General features: G+C 43.0%; 1 protein-coding gene across 7 annotated transcripts in view; it reads left to right on the top strand.

Annotated features, from left to right (window-relative positions):
* Nucleotides 1-17,138, top strand: part of CARMIL1 (capping protein regulator and myosin 1 linker 1) — a 255,236-nt gene that overhangs the window by 15,481 nt on the left and 222,617 nt on the right. The window lies entirely within an intron of this gene.

Genomic DNA, 17,138 nt, shown 5'->3' with positions numbered 1-17,138 from the left:
CGATAAATCAATCTCTGCTGGATCAATCGCTGCCCACCAATCCAGTGGGTAGTGAAGACATACCCTTAGAATATATCTACGCTGGCAGAATTACAGTGCTGCTTAGAGAACGCTGAAGGGAAACTGCTGTTGTGCGTTCACACTGTCAGCTTCCTGCGCAATAGCATGTTCACACTCGTGGCACTTGCATCGCTATTCAGAGTGGTGCACTCTGGGCAGCTATCCCACAGAGCATCTCTTCCTCTTCTGCCGCTAAGAGTTGTGGGAAGGCAGAGGGGGTCATGGGGCATCCTGGGCTCTGTCCCAATGCCCTGTGATGTATTGCTTCGCATCCCAGCAATCCCTGTGCTTCCATCCACATTTGGCACAATCTTTCAATGGTTTGTGTATTGTGCACCCTGCCTCTTCGGTCTGCAGGAATGGATCCTGAACTGTTGACCAATATGCTGGTCTCTCTGACCAACATGTCACAAGTGGCAGTGAAGTTATTCCTTAAACTACAAAGGCAAGAGGAGTTTGACATTGATCTCACCATGCATAGTAGCTATGACACGAGATTGCTTGTGGCATTCACAGAGGTGATGACCACAGTGGAATGTCACCTTTGGGCTCAGGAAACAAGCACTGAGTGGTGGGATCACCTCGACATGCACGTCTGAGATGACAAGTAGTGGCTGCAGAACTTTCGGATGAGGAAAGCCACGTTCATGGGACTATGTGATGAGCTCGCCCAAGCCCTGCGGCGCAAGGACACAAGAATGAGAGCTGCCCTGTTGCTGGAAAAGGGTGTGGCGATTGCACTGTGGAAGCTGGCTACTCCAGACTGCTACCGATCGGTCGCTAACCAGTTCGGAGTGGGAAAGTTGACTGTTAGACTTGTGTTGACAGAAGTGTGCAGGGCCATTAATTGCATCCTGCTCCGAAAGACCGTGACTCTGGGCAACATGCTTGACATTGTGGATGGCTTTGCACAAATAGGTTTCCTAGCTGTGGAGGGGCGATAGATGGCACACATATTCCAATTCTGGCCTCAGATCCCCTAGCCACTGAATACATTAATCGCAAGGGGTATTTCTCAGTGGTTCTTCAGGTGCTTGTGGATCACTATGGGCGTTTCACGGACATTAACGCAGGCTGGTCCGGAAATGATGCATGCATCTTTTGGAACACTGACCTATTCAGGAAGCTGCAAGCAGGGACTTTCTTCCCAGACCAGAAAATCACCGTAGGGGAAGTCGAAATGCCCATTGTGATCCTGGGAGACCCCGCCTACCGCTTAATGTTGTGGCTTATGAAGCCATACACTAGGCATCTTGACAGCCGCAAGGAGCGGTTCAACAACAGGCTGAGCAAGTGCAGACTGTGACTGTTGGGTACCTGCTGGCACTGCCTATATAGGAGACTGGACCTGGCCAATGACGAATATTCCTATGCTTATAGCCATGTGCTGTATGCTCCATAATATTTGTGAAGGGAAGGGTGAAAGCTTCACTCAGGATAGGGCTGTACCACTGAGGCTCAGCGCCTGGAGGCTGAGTTTGAACAGCCAGAGACCAGGGCTATTAGGGGCTCAGCGCAGGGCCATAAGGATCAGAGATGCCTTGAGGCAGCAATTTGAAGCTGAAAGCCACTAATATTTGTTGCTATGCTTGGGAGTGCAGTGCCTGTAATGCTGGGAGGAGATTGTGATGGATTGGTGCAGATGATGCACTATAAAGGCTTAAGAAAATTGCCTGTTGCTTTGCAGGGCTCTGTTTGCTTTCAGTCAATGGAATAAAGATTGCTTTCAAACCAACACCATTCTTTTATTAAAAAACAACTGGAGGAGAGAGACAAACAACAAAACACATCAGCACTGTGGTGATTGGAGGAAGGGAGGGTCCCAGGAGGAGGTGGCTTCCCGGGATGGTTAAAGATTTGTGTATGTACAGGTATTCTATCCAACCTTGTCCTTTGGAGTATAGTGCAGCGGGTACTGTACTTCATCAGGGCTAAACTGCAGAGGGACGGGTGTTGAGTGCAGTGGGTACTGGGAGTCCGCAGGGCTGGACTGTGATGGGGCAGGAGTGGAATGCAGCAGGTATAGACTGATGCCAGGAGGTTGATAAGAGTGTGTTGGCGGTGTCTGGGGGGCGCATGGGAATGAGTTTTGCGACAGCAGCTGCGGGAGAGGGCGGGCGCGGAGCTGCTCGGTTTGTAGTGCCTGGAGTGTGTCCTCTTGGCGCTCCATAACTTTTAAGAGCTGCTCAGTAGCTTCATTCTGGTGTGCCATGTTCTCCTTTCGGTCCCTCTTCTTGCTGTCCCTCCACTCCTTCAGTTTTTGTTTTTTGGCCGCGCACTCATCATGACTTCACGCAGAAAGTCCTTTGTTCTTTTAGTGTTTTCTAATTCTGCACAGCTGTTCAGCTGGTGATAACAAAGCGGGAGGTTGGGCTCCCAAGGTCGTATCTGTGAAGTCAACATGCAACATTTTACAAAAGCAGTATTGTTTGCAGCACAGAGACCACTGATTCAGTGATTTAAAACACTGCCACTATTCATATACCTGTCACTAACTGGCTGATCCCAGGCAAGCACACATGAGCCACAAGACCCCCAAAATGGTGAGTAACCTCAGGAGCAGGGGAAATCAGTGTTCCAGGTGCAGTGCTGTAGCCCTGGTGCAGAAAGCTGTATGCCTCTCATCGGGGTGGGTTTTTTTTGTTTTTTAGAGCGCTGCAACTGTGCAGTTTCTGCGCACTAAGTGGCTTGGCAGTGTGTACACCTTGGGAGTTACAATGCAGTAAGCCGCTTTACTGCGCAGAAACTTGCCAGTGTATACAAGGCCTTAGTCTTATTGGGATCAAAAAGAGCAGTACGAGCATTTTGTATTCAAGTTTGGAGATTTTTTTGCTTGTTTTTAAAATCCAGTTACTTGCATACTCTTTTTTGATTTTTTTTAGAGATCTACATGTATTTATTAGACTTAATATAACTAGTTAGGACTTGATCATTCAGAGATTAAAAAAAATCATTAGGTAAAAACTATACATAGACTAATGTGGTCATAAGTGTATAAAACACCAATTTGTTCAAAAACAGTTTAAATCTCTTAGTACCAAGCTAAAATTACGGGGTTCAATTTTTTAAATTTAATTATTTTTAGAATATGAAGAACAGAAAAAGAAGTGAGGCTTTTCTATCCATAGTTTTAACACAGAAGTGGAATGGTGTTATGTAGGAAATGAAACTACTTATATCTCATACTAATCACAAATTACTTGTTCACTTTATATAGCTGGTCCGTTTTTTGTTTTCCTAACCTCCAGGTCAAAATAGCTTGATGTGATTTAGTAACTAGAAGTACTTTAGTAAGAAATTCCATTCAGGTATCTGTCTTATGCAGGTACCATCAGTTCCTTTAAATTGCAGGACCCAGGGAGTGCATTTCTTTTGTAGTAAAACGTTGTGGTGCTATCTGTAGAACTGTGACTGTTGCAGCAGCAAGTCTGGCACTCCCTCAGACGTAGGCTTTTCTTATCCACAGTGAATCCACATTTGAATATAAACTCATAGACTTTTAAGGACAGAAGGGACCATCATGATCATCTAGTAATCTGACCTCCTGCACATCACAGGCCACAGAATCTCACCCATGCACGCCTGTAATAGGCCCATAACCTCTGGCTGAACTACTGAAGTCCTCAAATCTTGATTTAAGAACTTCAAGTTACAGAGAATCTACCATTTATTTTAGTTCAAATCAACAAGTGACCTGTGCACCACACTGCAGAGGAAGGCAAAAAACCCCCAGGGTCTCTGCCAATCCGACCTGGGGAAAAATTCCTTCCTGACCCCAAATATGGCAGTCGGTTAGATCATGAGCACGTGGGTGAGACCCACCAGCCAGACACCTGGGAAAGCATTCTGTGTAGTAACTCTGAGCCCTCCCTGTCTACTGTCACTGTTGGAGACATTTGCTAATAGTAGTCGCAGATGGGCATATGCCATTGTAGGCAATCTCATAAGACCATCCCCTCCATAAATTTACAAGCTCAGTCTTGAAACACATTAGTTTTTTGCCCCCACTAGTCTCTTGGAAGGCTGCTCCAGAACTTCACTCCTCTGATGGTTAGAAATCTTTGTCTAGTTTCAAGCCTATACTTGATTGCCAGTTTATATCCATTTGTTTTTTTATCAGCATTGGCCCTTACCTTAAATAACTCCTCTCCCTCCCCGGTGTTTCTCTCTCTGGTGTATTTATAGAGAGCAATCATACTCCCCTCACCCTTTGTTCGGTTAATCTAAACAAGCCAAGATTCTTAAGTCTCCTCTGTAAGGTCGGTTCTCCATTCCTCTGATTATCCTAATAGCCCTTCTCTGCACCTGTTCTAGTTTTGAATTCATCTTTCTTAAGCATGGGAGGCCAGAATTGTGCACAATGTTCCAGATGAGGTCTCACCAGTCCCTTGTACAATGGTACTAACACTTCCCTGTCCGTACTGGAAATACCTCACCTGATGCATTTTAGGATTGCGTTAGCCTTTTTCACAGCCACATCACATTGGCGGCTCATAGTCATCCTGAGATTGACCAATACACCCAAGTCTTTCTCCTCTGTTGTTTTCAGCTGATACATTGCCAAATTATAGCAAAAAATTATTGTTGTTAGGCCCGAAGTGCATGACTTTGCACTATTAAATGTCATCCCTTTCTGTTATTTCAGTTATCAAGATTGTCCAAATCTTTTTTGTATAATATTCCGGTCATTTTTCGTATTGGCAATCCTCCCAAGTTTGTGTCATCTGCAGATTTTATTAGCACATTCTTCTAGAGCTCAGGGAAGCTTAATAGCTTATCTCTTTCATCACCAGAAGTTGGTCCAACAAAAGATATTACCTCATCCACCTTGTCTCTCTTAAGTAGGGTGACCAGATAGCAAATGTGAAAAATCAGGACGGGGGTAGGGGTCCACCCTACTCTCAAGTCACGTAATAATGAGGTATGTGATAATTACGTTAAATGTGAAGGTTCTTTTAGGATAATGCTGCTTCCTCTCGGTTTCACTGGAACTGAACCTTATGACAGCTATTAGTGCGTGCCTATGAGGATGAAAGGAAAGTAGGAGTCAGTTTGTTTTTTGTTTTTTGTTTTTTTTTTGTTAAGTTTTGTGTTTTGTTGGTTTTGTGGCTGTGATTGGTTGGTTGTTTTTGGTGTGTTGTGTTTCGGTGGTTGTGGTTGTTGGGGTTTTTGGTTGGTTTTTGTGTTTTGGATATTTGACTCAAGAATAGATGATTGCATGAGCAATTTGAGAGCTTAGCCTTATGATTACACCAGAATAGCAGCTCATTTGCATTTTCTTTCTTCTCGTTGTGGGCACCAGACATAAGTGAGAGTGAGCAATTAGCACTCATTTATTCTTAACGCACACCAAGTATCTACTTCTGTGCTATCACTCAGACTTGCACACACTCCTATCTGTGTTCTGGAGGCACAAGCTGATCTCTAGTGCTTCATTTTACTATTTTAAAAGCTGTCAGGAATAAAAATAGGTAGGAATTCAGTCTGTGTCCAAATGGTTCATAGAATCTCTCTCTTGATTTTTCTCAACACAGAAAACTCAAATGCACCACAAAACCAATTATAGGTCTAAGATACGTCCATGATATTTTAATCCTCTGGCCAGACACCCTAAACACCCTCATAGATTCCCACCACAACTTCAGCAACCACCACCCACCCATCCATCAAACTTTCTCTAGAACACTCAGTATCAGCTTCCTGGACACCACCGTGAGCAGTGGGACTGTATGGACAACTATATACAGGAAACCCATGGATCACCACAATCACCTCACACATCCAGTAATCACCCCAAACACACCAAGAAATCTGTTACCTTCAGCCAGGCACTCAGATAGTACAGAATATGTTCTGAGGAGAAAGTCTGACACTTCAATAGATTTAAAACTACCTTCACCAAACAAGGATACTCCACCAGAGAAGTAGATTGCATCATGGAATGGGCCACCCAAATACTCTGAGAGTACCTAGTTCAGTACAGAAAATAATACACCTCTGACTGTACACCTCTAGTTGTTATCTGCCACCCCATATTTGAACCCATATAGGGTATCATTAGGCAATTACAACCCCTCCTCGATGGGGACCCCATCCTGAAATAAATCTTTTGGCCTTCAGACAACATCCCCAGCCTCACCAAACTCAGCATCAGAAACAAGTTTCCCACAGACCAGGACACATGAACTCAGAGTGGCTCCAGTCTTGCCATAACAGATGGGAATCCTGTAGACCTGCCTCCACTGCTATGAAGATCAATATACCGCATAACACACTTTTCAAGATCCATGAGCTCTACGTATGCCTTCACGTGTATCTCATCCAATGCACTAAATCCCGCAATACAATTGTGGGTGAAATGAGACAATCACTATGCTCTTGAATGAACTCTCACAGAAAATTGCTAAAAGAAAAAAACAACATATCCACGGGTGAATGCTCGCACAAAGTGATCACTCTGTCTGTCTGACCTCTCAGTCCTCATTCTCAAAGGAAACCTCCAAAACACTTTCAAAAGATGAGCCTGGGAGCTTAAATTCATAACTTTGGTAACTCATCTAAAAATCCTGGGTTTAATAAAGACGCTTGACTTGTGGCTGCTTATAACAATCTGTAATGCACTAACTACTTTTTTGTGTGTCTATGACTGCAGAGACGTTAGCTAGCCACTTTGCCTTGAATGGTTTCTTATAATACATGTTAACTACTTACGCTAAACAATCTGTTCCACCTTGTATTTAGCTGTGACACTGAGGGTATGTCTACACTATGAAATTAGGTCGAATTTATAGAAGTCGATTTTTTAGAAAGCGATTTTTATACAGTCGATTGTGTGTGTCCCCACTAAGTGCATTAAGTCGGTGAAAGGCATCCACAGTACCGAGGCTCGCGTCGACTTTCGGAGCGTTGCACTGTGGGTAGCTATCCCACAGTTCCCACAGTCTCTGCCGCCCATTGGAATTCTGGGTTAAGCTCCCAATGCCTGATGGGGCAAAAACATTGTCGCAGGTGGTTTTGGGTATGTGTCGTCAGTCGCCCCTCCCTCCGTGAAAGCAACGGCAGACAATCGTTTCGCGCCTTTTTTCCGTGCGGGCGCCATACTGCTTTCAGCAGACTGTGCAGTAGGACTGCAAACAGTTATCCTCAAACAACCACTTCTGATGCCACTCTGCTCTCCTGATGCTATGAATCCACCTTGCAGGTCCTCTGTATGACCGTCATCCACTGCTTCTGCTGCCACTCTGCTCTCTTGGTGGTCTTGCAGGGCTGCTTCTGCTGCAACTCTGCTCAGCTGCTCTTGTCTTGCCATACCACGGCAAGTGTGCAGCCTGCTCAGCTGTTGTCCTGGCAGCAGATGGTGCAGTAGGTTTGCAAAACTGGTCATGCAACCACCGCTTCACCTGTAACTCTGCTCTCCTGCAGATGCCATACCACGGCAAGCATGGAGCCCGCTCAGATAGCTGCTGCAGTTATGAGCATTGTAAACACCTCGTGCATTATCGTGCAGTATATGCAGAACCAGAACCTGCAAAAGCAGGTGAGGAGGCGATGGCAGCACGGTGACGAGAGTGATGAGGACATGGACACAGACTTCTCTCAAAGCACGGGCCCTGGCAATGTGGCCATCATGGTGCTAATGGGGCAGGCTCATGCCATGGAACGCCGATTCTGGGCTCGGGAAACAAGCACAGACTGGTGGGACTGCAAGTCTGGGATGATTCCCAGTGGCTGCGAAACTTTCGCATGCGTGAGGGCACTTTCATGGAACTTTGTGACTTGCTTTCCCCTGCCCTGAAGCGCAAGAATACCAAGATGAGAGCAGCCCTCACAGTTCACAAGCGAGTGGCAATAGCCCTCTGGAAGCTTGCAATGCCAGACAGCTACCGGTCGATCGGGAATCAATTTGGAGTGGGCAAATCTGCTGTGAGTACTGCTGTGATACAAGTCGCCAACACAGTCGCTGAACTGCTGATATCAAGGGTTGTGACTGTGGGAAATGTGCAGGTCATAGTGGATGGCTTTGCTGCAATGGGATTCCCTAACTGCGGTGGGGCGATAGACGGAACCCATATCCCTATCTTGGGACGGATCACCAAGGCATCCAGTACATAAACCGAAAGGGGTATTTTTCAGTGGTTCTGAAAGCAGGAGTCCACGTACAGGTGTGGGGTAGTTGTAGGGGCACCCCCTAGAATTGCATGCAATTCATCATAGAAGCGGCATGTCTGGGGCTGTGACCCCGAGCGGGTGTTTGCCTCTTGGGTTTTTTGGTAGGCTTGACTAAGCTCCTTAAGTTTCACTCAGCACTGTTGCGGGTCCCTGTGATAGCCTCTGCCCTTCATGCCCTTGGGGATTTTTTTCAAATATTTTGGCATTTCATCTTTTGGAACAGAGTTCTGATAGCATGGATTCATCTTCCCATACAGCGATCAGCACCTCCCGTTCGGTCCATGCTGGAGCTCTTTTGCAATTCTGAGACTCCATGGTCATCTCTGCTGATGAGCTCTGTTTGGCCACTGTGGCATGACCACGCAGGAAATGAAATTCAAAAGTTCGCAGGGCTTTTCCTGTGTAGCTGGCCAGTGCATCCAAGCTGAGAGTGCTGTCTAGAGCAGTCACAATGGAGCACTGTGGGATTGCTCCCGGAGGCCAATACTGTCGAATTGCGTCCACACTAACCCAAATTCGACCCGGCGATGTCAATTTCAGCACTAATCCCCTTGTTGGGGAGGAGTACAGAAATCTATTTTAAGAGCCCATTAAATCGACAAGAATGGCTTCGTTGTGTGGATGGGTACAGGGTTAAATAGATCTAACACTGCTAAATTCGACCTAAACTCGTAGTGTAGACCAGGGCTCATTCTTTCCCAGACCTGAAGAAGAGCTTTGTATAAGCTCGAAAGCGTGTCTCTTTCACCAACAGAAGTTGGTCCAATAAAAGATATTACCTCACCCGCCTTGTCTCTGCAATAACACTATCCTTTTTAAACAATCATGCCCTCTTCCCGCATACTGTACTGAATGTTATTAATGTGTCCAAGAGTAAAGGGTATAGCTTCATCTTGTGTCTAAGGCTATGTCTACACTAGAGAGCTTACAGTGTAGGCATAGCCTAAGTGTTCCAAACAACACAATCAAATAAATCAAACTTAACATCTTTGTATTGTTGTATAGGGATCACAGAGGATAGAGATGGGAATGACCTTGAAACTCATATTGTCCCTATCCTGGATCCCCATGCTGTGTTGTTTCCTAGAGTCTATTGCTTAGTGGATTTTTGTTTTTGTTTGTTTTTTCCCCCAGGAGTCTACTTTTAAATATTCTAAGCAATAGGCTTCCATAGAATCATAGAATATCAGGGTTGGAAGGGACCCCAGAAGGTCATCTAGTCCAACCCCCTGCTCAAAGCAGGACCAAGTCCCAGTTAAATCATCCCAGCCAGGGCTTTGTCAAGCCTGACCTCCATCATTTCATGGGAAGACTATTTCATGGCCTAATAGACATTCCTGTTAGGAACATGTAGGGTAAATACTAGGAAAACCATTTTTTTTTAACTGAGAACAATTGAATGAAATTATATCCTGATGTAAATAATTCCTTCTCTCATTGGTGATCACAATAAATAACCCTTACAAGGTTCTTAAAAGTTGCCAGCATAGTGCATTATTCTTTAGAGGATATCGCATAGCCAAGATCGGTCTTGTGGTTTATGGCATTTGAAAATAGTCTATATGCTTTTGTTTATATATTTCTTTTCAAAATTAAGGTATCCCATATTTGGTTCTGTATTTTCTTTAGGTGAACCGTAATGCATCTGTAATGTCTGGGTGGTACCTGGCTCTCACTGACCCCCCTCCCCCACATCACTGCTCTCGTCCACTTGCTGACAGATGTGTACAGGCAGCCCCCTCACATCTCTTTCCAACACAGCCTATTTCTAGGAGGGGAGTAGCACAACTTTGCTTCTCTTAACCCCCTCCGAATAAGAAGGAAGGGATTACTGGTTAACTCTTGGACCAGCCCTCAGCTGGTGTTAATTGGCATAGTTCCTCTGACTGCAATAGAGGTACATCAGTTTATTCTAGCTGAATTTCCTTACCATTTTTCTGAGATGCTGGCTGCTCTGCTGCTTGCTCTGCCTAGTCCAGGGCCAAGGAATTGGGAGGATGACCCTTTAAAAACATCTGTGTCATGGCATTTCATTCCAGTTCTTCCGTTCCTCTCATACGCCATCTACAGAGAAACTCTTCCACTTGCCCTACTGAGGAGCAGGCAAATAGGTTCAACTTCTTGCTTACCAGGACTGGGCTACGTACAGGTTTTTGTACCAATTTAACTATAATAGCAATGGAAATGGTTAAATTGTTGTAAACCCTTAGTGTGGACACAATTGTATCTATATAGAGTGTTTAATTTTAATATCTCTTATTTTAGTCACTTATATTGTCTAACATTGATTACTAGCTATAATGGTTTCTAAACTGAAATGGTATGCAAAAACTGTGTCGACCAGCCTTTGGATTGTAATATCTTCAGTTGATAACAGTATTCAGAAGACTCATTTTTATTAAAGGGAAATAGAAGCTGGTATATATTGTCTGACATCACACTTCCAGCAGGAGAACGCACATGTGTGTAAAAGCTTTGAAACCCTGCTTCAGGCTGCCAGTTTTGTGAGTAACATGAATAGGCTTCAACACAACTCTGTTGTTCCTAGTCATTGCAGCATGTGTTGGAGTCTCTCTGGTGCCACACCATAAATAATGGACAGTGTTGTTCATGGGATTTAATTAGAAGCGGAGAGGTAGTGGTGTTTCTGAGACACACCTCCAACTGTTCCAGCATTCGATTTTATTGGTAAATACTCACACAGAGCACACAATCTTCCTCCAAACTGTAGGATGAGATTAAATAATTAATGTTATCCCAAATCTCAATACTCTAAGGCAAACAGTTACCATTGGAACCTGACTGTTGGAAAGTCAGGTGACAGGATCTGAATATTGATCTGTTGTTTCTAGAGTGCCTGATTCTGACACCTTTCAACAGCATCTTTCCAAGCAAGCAGCTGCATTGATATCTGCGAATAAGGGTGGCTGAATGGAGCTCATAGTGAATGTTGCAACATGATTGCATAAAAGCCAGAGGATGGAGTAGAAAAAAGAATTTTATTGCCAGTTTCTTCTCTCAAACTCTCCCCCAACTGGTGGTTTTTTTTGTTTTTTTTTTTAAAGGCTTTTTTTTTTAATGGGCCTTGCACTTGTTGTTATGTCTTGAAATGACTTACTGTAAAAATCTGTACTTTTCTTGTATGAAGTCATGGTGCACTTTACTGAAAGTGATGTGGAAGACACACTAAGCTTGAACTAGGCCACTAGGTTCACTAACTGAACAAGTTAGTGCAGCATAGCATGAAAAATGCCTTTTGTTGCTCTGAGCCACTCTCTTCAGTCGTTGTGGCAAGAAAAATGAGGGGAGGGGCACTCAGTGGTCTAGTTTTTAGTAAAATATTTACTGTACATTGCCTGCTGTTCTTATCTTATCTTATTTTTTCTAGTGGTGGTGGTATTTTAATGCTGTAGGAAGTAATTAAATGCCAAGGATGTTAAAAGTAGTTCTTAAACGTAATTGATGCTGCTAAATGTTCTTCATACTGATAATAGAAGTCCCCAAGCTGATTTCTGCTCTTGTAGAGTCTATCTAATCTCTCTGCATTTTTAAAGTACCCGTCCCTGTAGGTGCTACTAGTGTCCTCTATATTAGTAAGGGCTTTTGGATTCCTTTGTAACTTTTAAATTGGCAAAGGATTACTAAAGTTGAAATATTAAGGGCCAGACTCTGATGACTTTATGCTCACCTTCAGAAGTACCTTATTCCTCAAGTAGCCTCAGTGAAATCAATTGCTGAGTAAGATACTACTCATGGTAAGGGTATCTGAATATGGTCCAAAAGGAAGACAGATGGAAAATTCATTAATCTTTCGATTTCAATGACGACAAAATGAGGTGAGAATCAATAGGCTAGTGCAAAGTTGGGAGAGCTTGCCAATGGCTGTGCCTATGAGTGAAGTTACAGAAGACAGGGAGAGAACAGGCTTTCCTATTCACAAATGTGTAGTAAAATCACCTCATACTGAGAGGAACTTGGAATGCAGCAAGCAAAGTCACAGTAATGTCATAGAGACTTGGGCAGAAGGTTCTGGAAGAGTGGCGCACGGGTGGGATGAGAGCAAGGGGGAGACATTGACTCTATTTTCCTGCTCTAATATAAAAATGCTTAGTGCGTATATAGTGCTGTTACTCTTCAGAGTGTCTCGCAAACATTGATTAATCTTGACAATACTCCTGTTTAAGCGAGGCTCACAGCTGATATAAATTAAGTGTGTGCGCGTGCACGTGCGTGTAAATATTTTTTGCTGGAGTAGATAGTTTTGAAAACTACATTAAAACATATTGCTACCATAAACTGACTTCAAATACAGCTGGCTGATCTAGATGGGGCCAAAGCAATTTAAAACATTGTGTTTAAGACTCCCGGAACCTGTTTGTGCTTTTTGGAACCATTTTATAATGTCACTTTATCCAGTCTGCTATCTGAGCAACTGCTTTTGGAAGTCATGTTCTACCCCTATTTTCAAATGCATCATCTTCTCCTATAGTGAGAACAGGGCCTTGGATATGATAAATGTGGGACATCTAGTTTCTTTTCCCAGAATGAATGTAATTATGACCCTTATCGCATACAGTCTCTGAGTATCACCCCTCAGAAAGGATTCGGTGTCTTCATTTTTAATGCTTGCTTGGCTAAATTTGGGTTTTGTGTTAGTATGGGGAGGAGGCATAGCTCAGTGGTTTGAGCATTGGCCTGCTAAACCCCGGGTTGTGAGTTCAATCCTTGAGGGGGCCATTTGGGATCTGGGGCAAAAATTGGCGATTGGTCCTGCTTTGAGTAGGGGTTGGACTAGATGACCTCCTGACGTCCCTTCTAAGCCTGATACTCTATTCTATTCTTTTTCACACTTTCATATTTGTGCCCAGTATGAAGTCTGAACAGCTGATTGTCTTGGAGGGCATGCTTTAATCTGTAACTGACTGACAAAGAAAAGTATTTAACCTTGGCTTTGATTCAGGGAGGAAGCTTTTTTGGTTTCAACAGTGAAAAGAAGAGAGTGGCTTTTTTCTCTCTAATGTAAAACATTAAAAATGCTAACACTGCTATTTCTCAACTTTAAATGTTGTCATTTGTACATGGAAGTTTGAAAGCTTTTAGGTGGCTGTAAGATTAACTCTAACATTGAATCTACTTTGCTGTTTAATCCATTGTTCAGATATGACCTCTGCTAATACATTCTCTGGAACATGCACTTTCCTAGTCCAGGAAGCAGCCTTTAGCAATAATTTACATATATAAAGGAGTTGTTTAACTAAGTAAATACTTCATTGTAGGCCCCTCTAGGGTGAGTATTTTTTCCACTGAAACACATAGTTTACCAAAAGTCCAAACTGTAATGCTGAGTGACTATATCTTAATATTCCAAATGGAATATTGTCTTTTGAAATCTATCCCATATAGGTCACTAAATTGAGCTCCTGTGGTTTGTACATGTTAGAAAGTCTGTTAAATCAAAATGTTATGGATTTTGTGTGCTATTTTCATGAATGTTGCTTAAAGATGCTTTAGATGGAGGGTCTCCAGTGTGGTAGACCTTTTTGAGTGGTTTTGGTGAGGAAATCTGGCGCTCTTCCTGGAGGAAAGTCTTTCAGATTCACTTGTGGGTCTGTCTTTTGAGGACCTGGGGGTGAGTGAACCATGGAGGTTGACAGAGCACTGTGGTCTCTCAGGGAATGTCTATGGTGCAGTTAAAAACCCATGACTGAGTCAGGCTTGTAGGGCTCGGCCGAAGGGGCTATTTAATTGTAGTGTAGATGAATGGTTCTCAACTAGGGATACGCATACCCCTGGGGGCACAGAGAGATCTTCCAGGGAGTACATCAACTCATCTAGATATTTGCCTAGTTTTACAACAGGCTACATAAAACTGCTAGCAAAATCAGTACAAACTAAAATTTCATACAGATAATGACTTGTTTATACTGCTCTATATACTATACACTGAAATGTAAGTACAATATTTATATTCCAATAGATTTATTTTATAATTACATGGTAAAAATGAGAAAGGAAGCAATTTTTCAGCAATAGTGTGCTGTGATGCTTTTGTATTTTTATATCTGATTTTGTAAGCAAGTAGTTTTTAAGTGAGCTGAAACTTGGGGGTACTCAAGACAAATCAGACTCCTGAAAGGGGTACAGTAGTCTTGAAAGGTTGAGAGCCACTGGTGTAGATCAGGGGCAGGCAACCTATGGCTTCGGCACGTGTGCTGATTTTCAGTGGCACTCAAGCTGCCTGGGTCCTAGCCACTGGTCCGGGGGGGCTCTGCATTTTAATTTAATTTTAAATGAAGTTTCTTAAAACATTTTAAAAACCTTATTTACTTTACATACAACAATAATTTAGTTATATATTATGGACTTATAGAAAGAGACCTTCTAAAAATGTTAAAATGTATAACTGGCACTCAAAACCTTAAATTAGAGTGAATAAATGAAGACTCGGCACACCACTTCTGAAAGGTTGCCGACCCCTGGTGTAGACGTTTGGACTTGGCCTGATGCCCAGACTCTAGGACCCTGCAGAGCCTGGGCTCCAGTCCAAGCCTGAACGTCTGCAACTCAGTTAAACAGCCCCTTTGCCAGAGCCCGAGTCAGCTGGCACGGGCCAGCCGCAGGTAACTAATTGCACTGTAGACATACCATCAGAGGTTGATATCTGGATGTGTGTGTTTGGCGGGAGAGGTTCTGAGCCTTATTAGTTTTATAGCCTAAAGGGTACGAACGAAACCTGCCCAAAACTTGTATCCTTTTTAAAATATATTTTCTTAATTAAATACTGGACTTGCTTCAGTGAATGACTTAGTCTATTTAGGGTATGTGTTCTGCTTACTCCTGCCTCCCAGAAAATATTGCAAACAATTGTTTGAAATGAAAACTGATCTCCGGGAGATATGCATTATTTAAGACAACAGCTGGCAGTTCCGATCCTCAGCACGCCGCCTTCCTCTCTGTAAGTGTTCCAGATTTTCATCACTCCCCATAGTGTGGAAGAAAAGTGATGCTGTCTGTAACACGTTGGCAGTATTTGCTTGAAACATCCCTTTCCTCTCTGTTGGCAGGTGTAAAGCCTGCTTAGAAAGCGTTAAGTGGGTTCTGCTAACAGAATGAGGCAGATGACTATTACCCCCTCTCCTTAAAAGAGAGTTGGGCCTGGCAGCTTGAAGAGAGTGGATCTAGGGTGTAGACTGAGCAGTTCTGAAGGAGGGTAGGAACCTACTTGCACATTTCTTTCTGAATTTCTAGGCCTCCATCTTTCAAAATATAAAAGTTTGCATGGCACTGCTCAGTTTTAAAACTTGATTAGAAACCATATTAATTGGTTTAGTTCTATAGCAATTTGGAGAGAGAGGAGAATAAAAGATTGCTCTGTGAAAAGAAGCCCTTTCTTTTGACCAGCCTTTTGAATTTGTAAGAGTGCTGGAAGGAGCACCATTTTTCTGAATAGCATTCTCTGCCTTAATCATAGGGTTTTTGCTTACCTGGTTATTTTTGGGTGTTAATGGCATCACTTTTAAAGTGCATCAGCATTTGTAAGAGAGGGACACGGGCTTTCCAGAATTGACAACAAGAAGAGAAATAACTTTTTCCACATCCCTGTGTTGCTGTTTCTGAAGTGGTGCAGTGTTAGAGCCCCCTTTCCTGGAGCCGAGACAGGAAGAGCTGGCTCAGCCACTAGACTTGCACTCAGAAGCCTGACAGGAATTAAACAAGCTGCTTCAATAGTGTTTTGGTTTCTTCCCCCCCCTTTAAATATATTTTCTATGGATCAAGCAGAAGGGACTGGTCTGAACATTATACCAATCTAACAAGGCTGTTGTGCAGCTTAATTGTTTGTAAAGTAATTTGATATCGTTGGGTAAAGTTGCTATGGAAGTGAAAGCGTATTATTTCTATTTATTGTTCAGATATGGCTGTCCTAGAAAAAATTCATTATACGATCACTGATCTCGACAGGCTTTTTAGTATTTTTGCAGGAGGAGTATTATAATTCTGGTAAGTCTCCAGGAGAGAAGTTGCTGAGAAGTAAAATGTTTGGGAGACCTGATGATGCAGAGACAGCACAAGACATTATAGAAATGTAGGATGGGAGGGGGCCACAAGGTCATCTATCCCTTTCCCCCCGCACTGAGGAAGGATCAAGTATACCTCCTAGACCTAGAACCATCCCTAACAAATGTTTGTCTAACCCGTTCTTAAACATTTGTCAGCAATGGTCTAGCTTTGTAGATGCGTTTCAGATTGGATATTAACACTTTGATCCCAATCTCTAAGTTGAGGTTTTTAATAATATAATGAAATGTGCTGCAAAAATACTTAAAATACGTAGAAGCTAGATCCATCTTTGGGAAGACTTCTTAATTGTATCATTATAGTACATTGCAGTCTTTATTATCCATGTGACTTAAGGGACACTGAATAGGTTTGGATAATCAAGGTTCTGGATAATCAAGGGAATTTTCAGTGTAATTTAATGGATGTCGGGGGAATGTGACCTTCTCTTTGGTAGAGGAAGTTCTGCATAATGGAGCTTTGGATAATCTGACTATTGTATTCGGAAGGCAGAATTGAAACTTTGTCTGTGGTTGTAATTTGGTACATAAATGTTATACTTCTCTTATGACTAACAAACATAATATTTGTAGCAAAAATATTTGTAGTAGTCTAATTCTGTTTTGTTACAGCAGTACCGATTGAGAGTAACTAATGGTTTAATGAAATTGATTTGCATTCATACTTATGTGATTGAAAGTTGATTTTGTCCTGTAATGGTCAAATCCAGCCCTTTCTATGAAAGAAGAGGCTTCTTACGTATTGTTTGGTGTGCACACTTGCGGGAGAGGAATGGATGTGGGTTGCTCTGAGTTTCCTGTGCAGCCCAGTGCATGCAGAGAGAGGGGCAAGAT

Source organism: Chelonia mydas, chromosome 2 (assembly GCF_015237465.2).
Source record: "Chelonia mydas isolate rCheMyd1 chromosome 2, rCheMyd1.pri.v2, whole genome shotgun sequence".
Classification (NCBI taxonomy): Eukaryota; Metazoa; Chordata; order Testudines; family Cheloniidae; genus Chelonia; species Chelonia mydas.
This window is presented reverse-complemented; position numbering and strand designations above follow the sequence as displayed.